We start from the raw sequence: 16,071 nt of genomic DNA on the forward strand, positions 1-16,071 counted from the left end.
TTTTTATTGTGTGTAAAGTAATAATCTAGCCTACTAACTGTGAAAATATCACACTATTTTGCCTTTTTAAAAAAAACGAAATTGCTCCTTTCATTTCATAAACAGACTACAACTAGAAGTCACGTGACTTTGCCCTTTGACGTTAACTCACCGTAGCATGGTTTGTTTATTAGCCTGGTTAGCGTTGTCACTTTATTTTACTGTCTATGCACTTAACACTACCAGAACCTCATGTGAGAAGTTACAAGTTACCCCAACATAAAGGTAATTACCACGCGATTTACATAGCTTTCTGTCATTACGAAATCATTTAATTTAAGCCATAGGTTTTGGCCCTATTTGTATGTGTATCCAAAGGCTGCTGAAGCGCAGGGGAAGTTTTTTCCCCTCGTTTCAGTGATTGGTAGCCTACATCATCTGGGTGATGGCTTCGAATATGTGTAGCATTTTTTCCACTCACATACCCAACTGCTGAACAACGCCGACACACAGTTTCATCTTATCCACAACTCTTTCGTCTGTACTAACGTTACTGTAACTGAAGTTCTTAAACTTGCGATCTTAAAGAGACCAGCGGATCCTCTAACTCTTGTGGGTCTAACCTTAGTGCTGCTAATGACTGACGGACTCGACCGACGACCTGACAAAAAAAACATAGGCGCCAATCAGAGCTTCAGAGCTAAGGCGAGGCTACAGATTAGCGTTAGGTGTCGCTAAAGAACTCCCGTAACTCTCGCTACTTAACAGTAATTGCGCATGACATTAATTAATCCGCACACGAGTTGTATGTATTTTTATACCGTGTATTCTCCGTGTAAATTCATGCACCGAACCGTGACGCCCGTACCGTTTCGGTTCAATACGAATACATGAACCGTTACACCCCTAATATATATACAGTATATATGACTTGCCTTAGGCTTTTCCATGATGAGGGATGTGTGTCAGTGTTGAGCGACAGATTAAGGGCACAGTAAATGGATTTTTGTTGTTGTTGTTTGAAGAGGAGGGTGAAACAAACATGAGAAATACAGTATATATATATATATTTAGGAGAAATTGTACCTTTTTAGAATCTAATACAAATTGAGTGGGTTTATTAAAACATTGTCACAAATATTTTTTTTCTTGAAATGCTCTTGGCTGAATTGTAAAAGGGGATTATGTGCATTGGTAAGGTGTTACAATATGGCAGGTAGCCTATATGACCAGAGTAGATATCACATTAACCATGGATATATTTAGGTGTAAAACATTGAATATTTGCATTTGCATTGAGAAATACGCTCATTATCCTTGATAACAATTCACATAAAGTTTTTTGTTCACTGAAGCCAAAGTTCCTTCTTTCTGTCAAAAACTCTCTCACTTTTACTGTCTCAATGTATGGAATTTGGGGTTAATCTGCTGGGGGGCCATGGGGTAAAACAGGATGGAATAAGTTGTTTTCCTTAATTTGGTATAGTAGAAACAAATCCAAAATAACTGTTGGAATTGTATCTAGCTTCATCCTATCATATCTGTGAGTGTGTTCAGAAATGAAATCAGTCCAATCACAGCTTTCTTGCAAGAGGAGGGCGTGGTTGAAGCAAACAGAAGGCATGGTTGTTGGTGCAATTAAATCCTCATGTTCTTTTCCCATCTACTGTAGACAAAATCACTTATCACCAAAGGACAATGACAAGTTTGTGAGTGATGACAAGTTTATGATATTCAAAATGAGGTCTGCTTCTTTTTCTAGCCCATTTCAAACACCGAGTTCAATTTAACAATATGAGATTTTAGCCATAATCTCTTTTTAATTTAAGTTTCTGAGAAATAGCCCTTTTGTCTCAGCCCAGTTAAACCAAGATATGTTGTGACCCTGCCAGGCGAAACCAGTCGCTTTGCGCACGGTGCTATTTGAGAAAATCCACAATAAACAAACGTACGGATTAAAATGTTGAATTTCATGTTTTTCGCATAATTTGATAGTATACAGTCTACACTTTCATATTGTGAACAAATTTTACGGCAAAACATAAGTTTTGATTGTTAAACCCTGACTTTATTTAGGTGAAGATTCAACACATTAGCAGTCATTCCCTTTGACCACGCCGCTATAAGGTTTTACGGTAGAGCTAAAATTTACTCAATGTGTCAGCTTTCTATTGTTCTTGGCAGATGTAACCAAATATGATTGTGAAAGACTTGCCTTTCAGCCTGAAAGTTTCAGGGCACGAATGGTCAAAAGCACAAACTTTTAGAAATAACCTGGCGTCATTGTAGGGACCAGGAGAAGTTTTCCATTGACGTAGCGCATTTTAAAAGTATACAAAACCTGTGTACACAGAACTTCCTCTCCCCTTACTTCCCCCTGAAATACATTAATTATATTCTATAGTGACACCATATGACCGTCCCAGGTATTACATGTAACTAGGTGGCAGAAAAAGACTCACTGCACGGTTGATGAAACTGCACATAGTCAGTCATCCGCTTCAAAGTCAAGTTACCGTAAGGCTAATAATAACTGTGCCCTCACACTATCGCAGTTTACAAGTTACTTAAAAAGGTGATTTTCTCCCCTTCTGGCGTATCGTGACAGGTGAACCATGGCAACTTTGGATGCGGTTATCTTAGCGATACTTTTTGCAATACCTTCGATATACATATCGTTGGAAAGCTTAGTTTATGGTCGTTCGTGTGAGCACAATAAATTTTACCAAAGCGACTGGTTTCGCCTTGCAGGGTCACATTTCAGCAATTAACATATTTCACTCATCTCAAGACATACATGTGCCAACATCTTGTGATGTAAAAGTTGAAAGCATGCAAATCCCATGCCATAGCGCTGCAAGTAACACATTTCAATTCTAGCTTGGACCCCTATAATCACCATTTCTGGATGAGGGCATGTTTATCTGTGCATTAAATCAGTGCGGGAGCATCATCTAGTAGTGTGTGCTGACTTTATACATTTACACACACAAAAATATATTTTGGGGCAATTCAGTTTAGGCCAGGGGTCTCCAACAGGTAGCTCGGGAGTTGTAGATAAAAATTAATACAATCAAAATTATCCAGACGTCTCACACCTAAAATTATCCAGACGCCCGCACACGCACGCACCAGTCTATAGGACCGTAATTAAGAGCAAGTGTAGGCTTTTATCTGGTTTATTTTGAAGAATGTCTCACTAACCCATATGGCATGTCTAATATTCCTATGTAACATCTGCCATTATAGACACTGGTGTTAATGACCTGGTGTAATTTCTTCACAGGCTCTTTAATTTGCTTGTTACCTGTGCTTTGTCCACAAGTATTTCGGCCAGCCTCTCTAATAAAAGCGATCCTTTACTGTCGCCGGCATTTGGTAGTTTATTGTGCCCTTTGCTCAGAGGTTAAGGTCATGGATGTCTTTGTCTCCTCAGTTTTCTTTCCACAATAGCGTCCTGAAAGCAGTTGAGAAACTGCCCCTTCTTCTGATCAGCTGTTTTCTCTTTTTAAATCTTCCAGTGGTGGGTCACACACACAAAATGCCATCACGACCAGGTTGCACCATTCCGCGTTGAACCATTTACATTGTCCTGCCTTGCCGGCATATTTGAAGGGCAGCAATGGCCCTTCATTCACCCTCCGTCAGTGTAAAAAGGACAGGCGTGTGCCGCTATAAAGCCCTGTGTAAAAAGTCCTAATGTTTTACTGTCCAGGGCTTTTATGTACAACAAATTCAACCAAGTTGGCAGACAAAAGAATGAACAGAAAACACAAAAGCAAAGGCAAATTAAACTACTTTCTAATTTGCTTGGTGTCAATCTCAAATGCAGTGATGGAGGCTTATACTTCACTTGTTAACTATAGACAAATAGAAATACGGTACATAATATAATAGTACATAATTATGACTGCCACATGCTGTTGCACACGGTCCTCAACAAGTGTACTGTTATTCATTTATTCAAACTCTGCTCAGTAATACAGTTACTTTAGACATGTCAGCTCTCTGCTTTCTTTGTTCTTTCTTATTAGTTTTGCTTCTTTCATGTCATTGGGTAGTTCAAACAGCATTATTCATGAACGTATACTGCCATCTAGTGTTTAAAAAACATAAAAAATACAACATGTGTAAGAAGGTAAATAAAATGTTACAACATTCTGGATGGGACAAAAAAAAACCCATGGCAGGTATATTCCACTATGAAACATGCCTCTCACACCTTGGTTACTCAATGTACTACAATAAGATTTGACCTGCTTGAAGTCCTTGAACTGAAAACAAAGCGAAAACAGGGGACAGTTGATTTTACATTGTTTTTTAAGGAAATAGATTGAAGTAGATTTATTTCTTGTCTGCTTTCAATTATAAGTACTCAAGTTATGCAATTTTACCATGTGCAGTATATTAGGTCAAATGAACTCATGACTTTTTCTGTACAGCAAAATATCAAAACCATGTGGAATTATAAATGTACAAAAAATAAATAGACCTTGACTGTTCTCATTCAAATGTTGTACTTCGATCTACTAAAAGTAAAGCACTATGTATTCTCAGTCACTTTGGTGCATTTATCAAATCACCATTAATGTTTGCACAACATTTATTTCTCAAAACAATTAATGCAAACTGCACCACCTAGTGGATACCTGCAAAAATGTGTCTTTGGCCAACTTTGCCCGCTTTGTGCCCAAACTTCCAGTTGAGCAGAGTATCCATTGGGATACATTGAGATAGCAAAGTTCTATCGAGATGACTGGCATCATATGTTATGGGTCATCCTAAAATTAGGAACCTTTATTTAGGATTTTGGTGAATTAAGACATTTCTGTAATATGCTACACCTTTCCTATCTAAAGGTAGTGAAAATGCCCTTAAAACAGTCTAGGGTTCTAAGAGTTAAGCCCTTAAAACAGTCTAGGGTCTAAAGGGCTAAGGGTCAGCAGAAAATAGTCCTAAGGAATTATTACGACGAGAGGAAATTCTTGCTGATTTGCACATATAGTTTTAATGTTTTTCTGAGGCTACAGCACTAAAACGCCAAATGCGTTCTTCTCCACCGTGTTTTACGAAACAATTTCTTCCGTTGGATTTATAGGATCAGAAGACCTCCGTCTGTCACTATAAGGCGTGTATAGTGCAGGGCCATATGTAGCAAAAAAAGGTGTTTGGAACATTTCATATAGATTTTTGCAAATTATGATTTTTCAGTTCTTCAGACCCTATAGTTTGCAAAACTACCTGTTTCCAATTTTTTCCCGGACTGCACAGGTCCAAAATCCAAGATGGCAAATAATCGCCTTTTTAAACATTTTAAATGGATATATGTGAGGTATTATCATTATATACATACATTTTCTAATAAAATTGAATGGCTTAGGTAATAAATATGACCATGGGTGACATGAGATGTCATGATTATCAACCAGTGATGGATGTAACCACCATTATGCTATTTATTGGCATACCCGGAAAAACACATTGACTGATTAAAAGTTTCCTTCACATAACCTAATAATCATTTGAATTAAAGTAATGTTCTGCACTCACCACAATAGATTAGATTAGATTAGATTAGATTTAACTGCATTGTCATTGCAGAGTACAAGTATGAAGACAATGAAATGTGGTTTGCATCTAACCAGAAGTGCAAAAAAGGAGAAAAGTGCAATGTGATATAGAAAGTATAAACAGGTGGTGCATAGACAGGTCAAGAAATTTAGTGCAGTGTAGACAGTAGTATACAGTTGATTTATATAAGGTAGAGAGGTTTAGAGTAATATAAATATGTGCAGTGTATATTAGCAGTTACCTTATAAGAGCAGAATAAATATGGCTATGTAATGTGAACAATGTATAAACAACATACATTGGGGGGGGGGGGGGGGGTGTCTGCCTCCTTGTTGTCCCTGTCAAGGTTGCAATGGTCGTGGACACCTCAACAGAGCCGGACAGTAACGGAGTACATTTACTTGAGTACAGTACTTGAGTACAATTTTGAGGGATCTGTACTTTACTCGAGTATCATTTTTGGGGAGTACTCATGACTTTACTCAAGTACATTTGAGAGGCAAATATTGTACTCTTTACTCCACTACATTTCTATCCATAACCGTGAGTACCCATTACTACTTCTAAAAAAAAGGAAAAAAGAAAAATCTCGGAAACCCTCAATTTGTTGTTTCCCTCTCAAACGTGATTGGATTGTGCAGGCGCCACTGATTGGGACAGCCTATCAGCAATCACCTTCAGCTTTCCGCCAAAGTCAACTCCATGGTCAGATTTAGATAAGAGACGAAACCATGGACGAAACAATGGATGAAGACGCAGCAGGTCCATCCCGGGAATGTGCCAACCTGTGGCCCCACCTCGCCAGACTATTTCAATTTTCTGAACAAATTAATGATGGTTTTCGCTTCAAGTGTTTCAATTACAAAATAGTATTTTGTATTTGAAATACGTATTTTAAATACATGTATTAGAAATACTGCCCATCCCTGGCAACATGGTAAAAAGATGAAAATGACTTGATTTTACTTCCAATTCACTTTCTCCAAGGTATTAACATTAACATTTTTCATAACTCCATGTAGGACGTTTCTGTACATAAATGTAAGCACTGTGGCAGTAGTAATGCAATATTTAGAAAATGTAGGCTACTTTTGTACTCTTGATACTCAAGTACTTTTAAAAACAAGTACTTCAGTACTTTTACTTAAGTAGACATCTGACTGTTGTACTTTTACTCGTACTTGAGTAAAATTTAGCAAAGGGTATCTGTACTTTTACTCAAGTAATGAAGCTGTGTACTCTGTCCGCCTCTGCACCTCAACAGGCACAGGCAAGGAGGCATTGGGCGGGGGTGGGGGGGGGCTTTGTAGCTTGGTTGTCACCGGGATGCAGAGCTAGAGTTCAGCAGGAAAGCTTCCTCTGAACCTGCTGTGCGCCTTATGCAAGCATCCCTTGCCTTAGATGGCCTCAATGGAGGGGAGTGAGGAACTGGTGATGCGTTGGGCAGTTTTCACCACCCTTTGCAATGCTTTTCGGTCGTGGGCAGAGCAGTTGCCATACCAAACTGTGACACAGTTGGTAAGGATACGCTTGATGGTGCAGGGGTAGAAGTTCACCAGTATCTGAGTATCAGTATCTTTAGCCTCCTCAGATAGAAGAGACGCTGGTAAGCCTTCTTGATCGATCAGGGTAGAGGTGTTGAGGGTCCAAGAGATGTGGACACTCAGAAATCTGAAGCTGGTGATACACTCCACTTCAGTCCCATTGATGAGAATGGGGGTGTGTGCTAGCTTTAGACTTCCTGAAGTCCACAATGAGCTCTTTTGTCTTCAATAATTCTGTTAACAGGACTTGCAGGAAATTGTGGGAACATATGCATTTGTTGATTATATGCAAGCCTAATGCTGCCCACTACAGCTAAGTCTGCCTTCATCCATGAATTGTGACTGGTTTCAGAAACAGCATCATCTGAACAATCTACAGAGAGTAGCTCAGTGCAATTAACACACACATTGGATGGCATCTTAATAGATGGCATGGCTGTTGTGCAGGAGATGGTTGTCAGGAAAAGTGACATAAACTGTTGCTAAGATCTGGCAGAATGCTTCTTTAAAAATGTTGAAAGTAAGGCACGAGGCTACAATGGCGTATAGGCTACTTATCATTTAGCAACTATACCATCACAAACTGCATGAAAGACAGGACGAGACAGGTCCATATAATGGGAAAAGCACATGATACAAAATACAAGACTACACCAATCAAAGACTCTAAAGCTTTCCTGGGATCGAAAGAAACCAAAGCCAACCTCGTCCTCTACCTTGCTCATAAAGCTGTTGAACTAGGTAAACTGCCAGTCACAGTTCACACACACAAAGGTGGCAGTAGCAGTAAGTAATTTTGGCAAAACCCCACATATCTACACATGTCACACAGATGTCTTGGTGCTTGACCTTCGCAGGGTACCAGACATCAACAAAGACAGTCTCATTATCATGGGCACTGGAGAACGTCGACAAAAGATTAATCTCAGCCTAGAAATCTTGACGTACCCTAGCGGCAGCAAATGTAATTTCCAGCCAGGGTAGTCTAGCAACTCTCCGTTGGCTTGTGAGGTGGAAAAAACAAACTTCGGTCCGGCCAATTACATCGTGCATAGAGTCGGTGGACCTATCGGGTATCCTATTGTATCCTATCCTATCAGGAAATTGATAGACAACCGTTTGTCCCGCCATTTACCGTTTATCCTGTGGGAAAGGAAAGGTTTCTGTTTCAAGTCAATCAAGTCATGATGATGTCATTAACACACTTGTAGGCTTGTAGTAGGTCCTCATCCATCTCCAGACATGTTAGTTGGATGTGAGAAATTTGTGTGTCAGCTCCTCAAAACATAGTTTTCAAACAGCTAAAGCCCTTCGGGGGAACTAGGGAAATCCCATCCCTATGATTGCCCTACCATCGCCTATTGCTGTCCCCATGCTCGGTTTCCTGCCCGCGCAGCCTAGAGACCCATTACTTGTCCGATGAGAACTCCTAATCCCTATGGACAATTCATCCCCTACACTGGACTATTTGAACTTAACACTAAATAGGATTCATGCATTATCATACTGGTTACTGTATGTAACCATCTAACCACTTTGTAACATATACCTCAGGTGGCTCTAAATACCATGTTATTCTCTGTATATAGACCTTACTGTCCTGTAACTGACCACAGGCAGATGGGTCAGGCCCTTGAGTCGTGGATCTGCTTGAGGTTTCATCCTATATGTTTCTCCAATTCTTGGGAGTTTTTCCTCGCCCCTGTTACTCATGGGCTCTGTCTGAATGTTTAACACTCTGTAAAGCGCCATGAGACATGGGTAATGTTTTGACGCTCTATAAGTGAAATTAAGTTGAAATTGAAATTCTGAGAACACACAGGCAAGCAAATGTTTGGGCACAAGATACAGTGCCTGCTCCAAAGATTCTTGACTCACTATCACTGGGATGGAGGCAAGTTGTTGATGAGCAATGGGCTCCTGTTTTGTCAAAACTTCCACCAGCACCACAGGCTGTTGTGGAGCTAGTGAAGTGCTGTTGTCTTGCCAGCCAATGCAGTAGAAGGTGTTCTTGCAAGAGTAAAAACTGACCATTCACACAACTTTGCAGGTTTGAAGGCTCTGAGATGTGCACCAATATTAAAAAGACAGTGACAGTGGTGAGGATAAATACTTGAGTGACAATGACAATGTTTTGTTGAACTCTTCAATAATGAAACAAGATGCAGATTTTTAAAGAAAATTCAATTTTTTCCATTTGTTCTCCATCTTTTGTAAATAGTCTGTATCTCACTTGTCTACCTTATTATGTCTACATTTATCAAAAAATTTGACCACTTTAAGCCTTTATATTATTTTTCTGCATATATTGTCCGCCATCTTGAATTTTGGCACTAAAAATGAAGAAAAAAATTGGAAACAGGTTGTTTTGTATTCAATGGGGTCCTAGCAAGTAAAAAATCACCAGTTGCAAAAATCTTTATGAACCGTTCCTAAAATTACACGATTCCCCATACTATAAGAGGAAATGCCTTTGAAATTTTTGGGCAGCCGTGGCCCACTGGTTAGCACTCTGGACTTGTAACCGGAGGGTTGCCGGTTCGAGCCCCGACCAGTGGGCCGCGGCTGAAGTGCCCTTGAGCAAGGCACCTAACCCCTCACTGCTCCCCGAGCGCCGCCATTGTAGCAGGCAGCTCACTGCGCTGGGATTAGTGTGTGCTTCACCTCACTGTGTGTTCACTGTGTGCTGTTTGTGTTTCACTAATTCACCGATTGGGTTAAAAGCAGAGACCAAATTTACCTCACGGGATCAAAAAAGTATATATACTATACTATACTACGAAATGGGTGTTTCAACAAGACAATGACCCAAAACACACCAGTAAGTGAGCAAAGTCTTGGTTCCAGACTAACAAGATTGACGTTATGGAGTGGCCAGCCCGATCCCCTGACCTCAATCCTATAGAAAACTTGTGGGGTGACATCAAAAATGCTGTTTCTGAGGCAAAACCCAAAAATGCAGAGGAATTGTGGAATGTAGTTCAATCGTCCTGGCCTGGAATACCTGTTGTTCACAGGTGCCAGTAGTTGGTCGACTCCATGCAACACAAGCAATTGTGAAGCAATTATAAGAAATAATGGTAATGCAACCATATTAGTGCAGTGATTCAAAGTAAAGCAAAATCTTGACATTTTTCAGTTTATACAGTACATGTTTGAGTTTGTAAAGAAAAATGCAAACACTGCTTTTTTTTGGAACAGCCTAACATTCCTTTTTATTCACTTTCTGTAAAGGTATAACACAAACTTGAACAATTTTGGTCATGTTTTGATTTGAAATTGAATGCAGTGTTCCCAATGCATTGATATTATGGAATTAACAGCTATTCTAAGGATGTTGAGCTTTATTACATTTTTTAAAACACATTATTCTGCACATAACTGTACATGTCTCTAGTGATTCAGTGAGATGGACAATAAAGAACATATCAGAAAACAAGTTCTCGAATCGTCTAGTCCAGGGGTCGCCAACCCGTTGATCACGATCGACCTGTAGATCTTTGGGACTTTCCCAGTAGATCCCGAGAACAACAGGAAAAATAAAAACACAGTCATCAAATTCCTGCATGTTCGCCAACGTCACAGGGCCTACATTTCAGCGCTGGATTGCGGGTATAGCGCATGATTTATCCAAGTCCCGCAATTCTAGCCATCATAATGTGAGAAATTCCCGCACACATTTTACAGCGCTGTATGATAACATTAATCTAATAATGGAGCGGCGTGAATGCGGGACCGGGTGGACCAACTTCTGACTTCAAGCGAAACGTAACCCCATGCAGAGACACACACACGCATACACACGTGCTTCATACCAAGACGGCGATCAAACACTATCAAATCTGTCATGACGTGTTGTCACAAACACTTTATCCAATTAGAAAATCAAAACCAAAATAATGTAAGTAAAGACTATGTTAAGTGTTAAGTGTCACACGAGTCTTGCGTGTGATGACCATCCATGGCCCGAAAACATCAAGGCCAACAAAGGTAAACGGTGGCTCCATACTGAGTCGATCTGCCGGAAGGTCTGCCATCTTCTGATGAAGGGCCTTTCCACGAAGTTTCTGACAGATGATGCATTTATGGATTACCTTGTTGATGCACCTTTTTGCTCCAACAATCCAGTGTCCGGCACTCCTGATTGAGCCTTCTGTGAATAGACGACCTTGGTGCTTGACGCGTTCATGGAAATGTCTCACGAGAAGGATGGCGATATGACTTTTCCCAGGTATTATAATGGGATGCTTTTCATCATTCTCTATGGATGCATGCATAAGTCTCCCTCCTACTCTCAAGAGGCCATCTTGGTCCAGTGTTGGATTCAGCTTCCTCAGTGTGCTTGCACGGGACTCTTCTCTTCCAGAGGACAATTCCTGAATTTCTTCTTTGTAGGCATCCTGCTGTACTGCCTTAATGATGACCATTCTGGACTTTGAGAGGTGCTCGGGCGTTTGAGGTCTTGTGCAGTAGTGCCAGCCATGACACTCACCCCGTTGTTCCTTAGGAACTTTGAACGAATCCACGATGTGAATGAGAAGGCCAATGGCACGAGCAAGAGACCTCCATGTTGAAAACTTCTCAAAACGTTGAGAACTGAGATAAGGCTCCTCTGTGTGTGTTCTCAAGGCTGTGCCGTTTGGACGCACTTCCACATCCGTGTCTGGGTCAACTAACTCAAGGGACTCCATGCTGACAGGAGACTCTCCTGTAAACTTCTTGAGAAAGGCTGGACCAGTGAGCCAAGTAGACTCTTTCAAGTCTGATACATGGAGTGATCTTGTTGCGTGGTTAGCAGGGTTGAGACTGGTTGGAACATAATGTCTTATTCAGGCGTTACAGAACTTTCATGGTGACAAATAAAAAAAATGACAATTTAATTTGTTTGTTTGTTCAAACAAAGGGGGGGGGGGGGTCTCAGGCCGGTGCCGTCAGAATTTTCCCGGTGGATTTTAGTGCCCCACTCCGGCCCTGGCTACAGTGCTACACTCTGGGGGCAGATTTCTCCTTTAAGGGGTGTGCATACCGGCACCGACAAGAGTGCGGCGCACTACGCTTTTGACATTTGATAACTTAGATCCCATTATTCTCAATGCAACCCCGCACGTCAGCTGCAAACTCTGCCGCCACCTCTGTGTAGATTGCGATTTGTGTCTATTTTTGTCGGCGCCCCTCAAGAAAATCAATTTGGGGCAAACAATATTTCCACTTAGGATGTGTCTGCGCTGCCATGTCGATGCCAATTTGCAGTTGACAATGGGTTACCATCGAAAACATAGGCTGAAAAAAGCAACACATACCCAAATATTGCTCAAATAACTGAACAAAACAACATTTATCCTGCAGAGGAGTTGCTTATATCTCGTGACAGTGTGTCTTCAGCTGTGCTCCATCCGTGTCTCTCACGCATTATTTAAAAAATAAACGTGCAAAATACTAAATTAAACTTTGCGCGGCTGGAAAACGAGTTTTACACCATGCGCCAGTGTGCAAAATACAGCCCTAGAATGTCATGATAGGGCCCTCAATGAAGGTCATTGTTATAATGACATATGCATTCATAACATGATATAATGCGATCATAAGTCCTTATAATCACTGTTTTAATCTATTTTACTACTGTATTTTAAGTATATAACTAGCAATCTTCATAAGGCATTATGAACTGTTGCTTTAATTTATTATAACTAAGGGGTATACCAGATTAAGGACCAAAAATCTCAAGTAATTTAGTATAATTCATTATATCACCAACTCTGCACACGCATACCACTGTGACTGTGACGATGCATTTTAACAACTTAGTCCTTTCACAAGATGGAATAATACCTAAAATCATTTTAAATGTGATAAACATGTCTTAGCTTGCTTTAAGTAAAGTGCAAGCATGTCCACACCAGTATAAAATAGGCAGGTAACACATCATAAAGCAGTATAGACTAATCATAGGACACTGTAAGACATAATTGTTTGCCATGTAAAGTGAGACACATTCTGCTTGGGAAAAGCATATTTTATTAATGTATGTAAATGTTACACCATTCTCTGGAAAAAAACACTTAAAGATTAGCAAACAAAAATGTAATGTTAGGGATGGTAAAATGACAACACCATATATTTACACACAAACAAGTCCAAATACCATAGGAGGATATACACTAGTTTACTATTTTGGAAGGTTGGGCCCAGTGTTTGAATCAAAAGCCAACTTTAATAGATAGGTATGATGGACAACCTGCCCTCCTGAAGGAGTAGAATGGAGAGCAGCTTGCTGAAACCAGATCGTTGTTAGGGTGAATAGGTTGCACCTCAAATAATTTGACTTACTAAGCAAGAATGGCTCCATCCACTATTGCTACTGTAATAAAATTAATTCCGACTGGCAGTAGGCGATCTCTTATTTCCTTGGCAATAATGATAAAAAGCCTGCTGACTTGCAAAAACTGTAAACACGTTATCAGTTTTTCTTTTTATTGTGCATTTACTGTGCCACTGCCGCCCTTGTAGATGGCATGACAAAAGTGGATCTTTTTTGGAAGACATTCTGTGCTATAACATACATTACAGTTTTTTTCAATCGCTAACAAGCGCTTAACCATACTTCAGATACTTTTTCTAAACTCTTAACACAGACTCACACCTACAGTGGGTCCCTGTTAAGTTTGGACGGGTTCCTTCAGGAATCACGATCCCCATTTTCTCGGCAGAAATGGCACAAACTGCAGTTGACACAAACAACCACAAGGTGTCACTTGGGTGCCACTACTATTTTTGATGCGACTGACTTACTGCTTCCATGACGCAGCGGGGGCACGGGAACTTAAATTGATCACGGTAGTTTAAGCTTACACTTGACAAAACATTCTAATATGAAAATGTAGATGCAATTGTTGTAAAATGGTGCAGCTCCTTTAAGAAAGCACCGTGTGCAGGGATGGAGAGAGAGAAAGAGAGGGGATATGTGTGTTAGAACTTAGCGTGTGGAAAAAGTACGTGCTGTTGAGACTGGAGCAAGTCATATTCAAAATAATGCAAAAAAAAGCAATTATACTCATTCATTGCAACCAAAGCATGCCTGCTTGCCGACGTTCAAACGAAAAATATATCAAAGCACCTTTTGCGTTTGAATGTAGCACGAAAAAATGTTTAAACAGCTGGACAAATGATTTAGCTAATTGATTATATAACCTGTACACCAGCAATTGTTGAACATTTACCTGTACAGGTACATTGACAGTAGCCCAGCCCAAGGCCGTAGTCATGATGTCAACATTGGGGGGGACCAAATCTGTGGTGGGGTCTGAGGGACCCCCAAACAGAATTTCAATACATTTCCTAACATGAAAAAATATTATTAAAAATCACAAACAAGTCGTTAGTTAGGTCAGTCAATTAGGTTATTCCAAACTTTTGACGGACATAGGCATGGCATGGATGGATTATGAACCCCTGGACACAGATGCTCCCCCCCCCCCCCCCCCCCCCCGCCCCCTCTGGTGAGTTTTGTGAAAAGAGAAGGGTGGAGAAGAAGCAACTTCACTGGACCTGTGACTCCAAGTGGTTCTTTGACTTATTACTTACACCTGAAGATTTTTTTAAACTAAGACTTAGACTCATAGGTTTGGAGCCTAATAAGATTGTGTCTTTTAATTTTGATTTTATTATGCTGGCGGCTAATCACACAATTTTAACGTAGTTTGAAAGGGACAGGATTCAGGAATAGGCTACTAAGACAGGCCCCTCTTCTGTCTGACTCACCTCATGTTACCCCTGTAGGCCTATGCATTATAGACTGACGTTTTGTGCCAACATGTAGAAACACTAGGCCTACTACAGCCTTTAATTGGTGAATGGAGGTGCAAATTCCTTTCTTTGGTTATTGTTCGCGATTCACATTAACTGTAGGCTATCACGTATTGTAAACGTCGCCACATTTGATCACGTTTTGCCTGCATGGATGCGCGATTGAGTGCGCATCTAAATAATATGCAAGATGCAACAATCATTTCTAAGAGGCCTATAAACGGTAATTTCTGGCATTACTACTAGCATATGAATGCATTATTTATGTTGAAAGACGTGAAAGAAATGACACAGGCTTGCACAAATTCATAATTTAAAATAAAACGTTTCACTTTCTCTATCATTGCGAGAATAGGCTACAATATGGAAAATGTTCCCTTTCAGTCTGATCGGCTCCAGACATGTATGGGATTTCCTCAGCCTGTGCTACACCTTTCCAAGAAGTTTTGTGGAAATTGTACCGGTAGCTTTTGCGATATTGTTGACAGCCCTACCTCACCACAGTAGGGTGCAGTAAATGGAAGCTTTTTTTGATAGCGCACACGCCACTAACGAAAAACGGAAAATCACCAGGACAAACCACTCAGGGGTGTAGGCTACTCTGTCACTAATTTGTGCGTTATTTACGTTTGATTACATTTCAGATACGTGTTGGTTTCCTGTAGGCCTAGTATAGCGCTTTATTCTTTCTTTATTTTTCTATGTCCGAATATTGGGGGGGACATTTTGGTCATATTTGAATATTGGGGGGGACACGTCCCCCTCAATGTCTATGGTGACTACGGCCCTGGCCCAGCCTAAACAGCATGTTGTAGGCCCACTGTAGAAATTTCACTTAAATTGCAACCGCAACATGCCTGCTTGCCAACGTTCAAACGACAACGAAAAAGATAATAAAACAACAAGAGAGTTGAGTCTGAATGACACTGAGTTTTTAGACACTGAGTTTTTGTAGTTAAGAAATATTTTTCGTATAAAAAATGGTCATTCTTCAATCTCCTTCACTGACGCCTATGGAAAAGGCTTAACGTCCCAAAACAACGATCAATGATCATCAAATCTCTCTCTCATATTGCTCCTCATAACCATCTATAAAAAAGTTTTTTTTCTTTTCTTTTTGAGCACATCCGAATCCCAGGACATAACGCACTGGACCTTATAATAGGCTCGAGAT

This window comes from Alosa pseudoharengus, unplaced genomic scaffold (genome assembly GCF_046254945.1).
Source record: "Alosa pseudoharengus isolate Yale_2024_CS ecotype anadromous, Long Island Sound unplaced genomic scaffold, YU_APseudo_1.1 YU_APseudo_1.1_scf_3, whole genome shotgun sequence".
Classification (NCBI taxonomy): Eukaryota; Metazoa; Chordata; class Actinopteri; order Clupeiformes; family Clupeidae; genus Alosa; species Alosa pseudoharengus.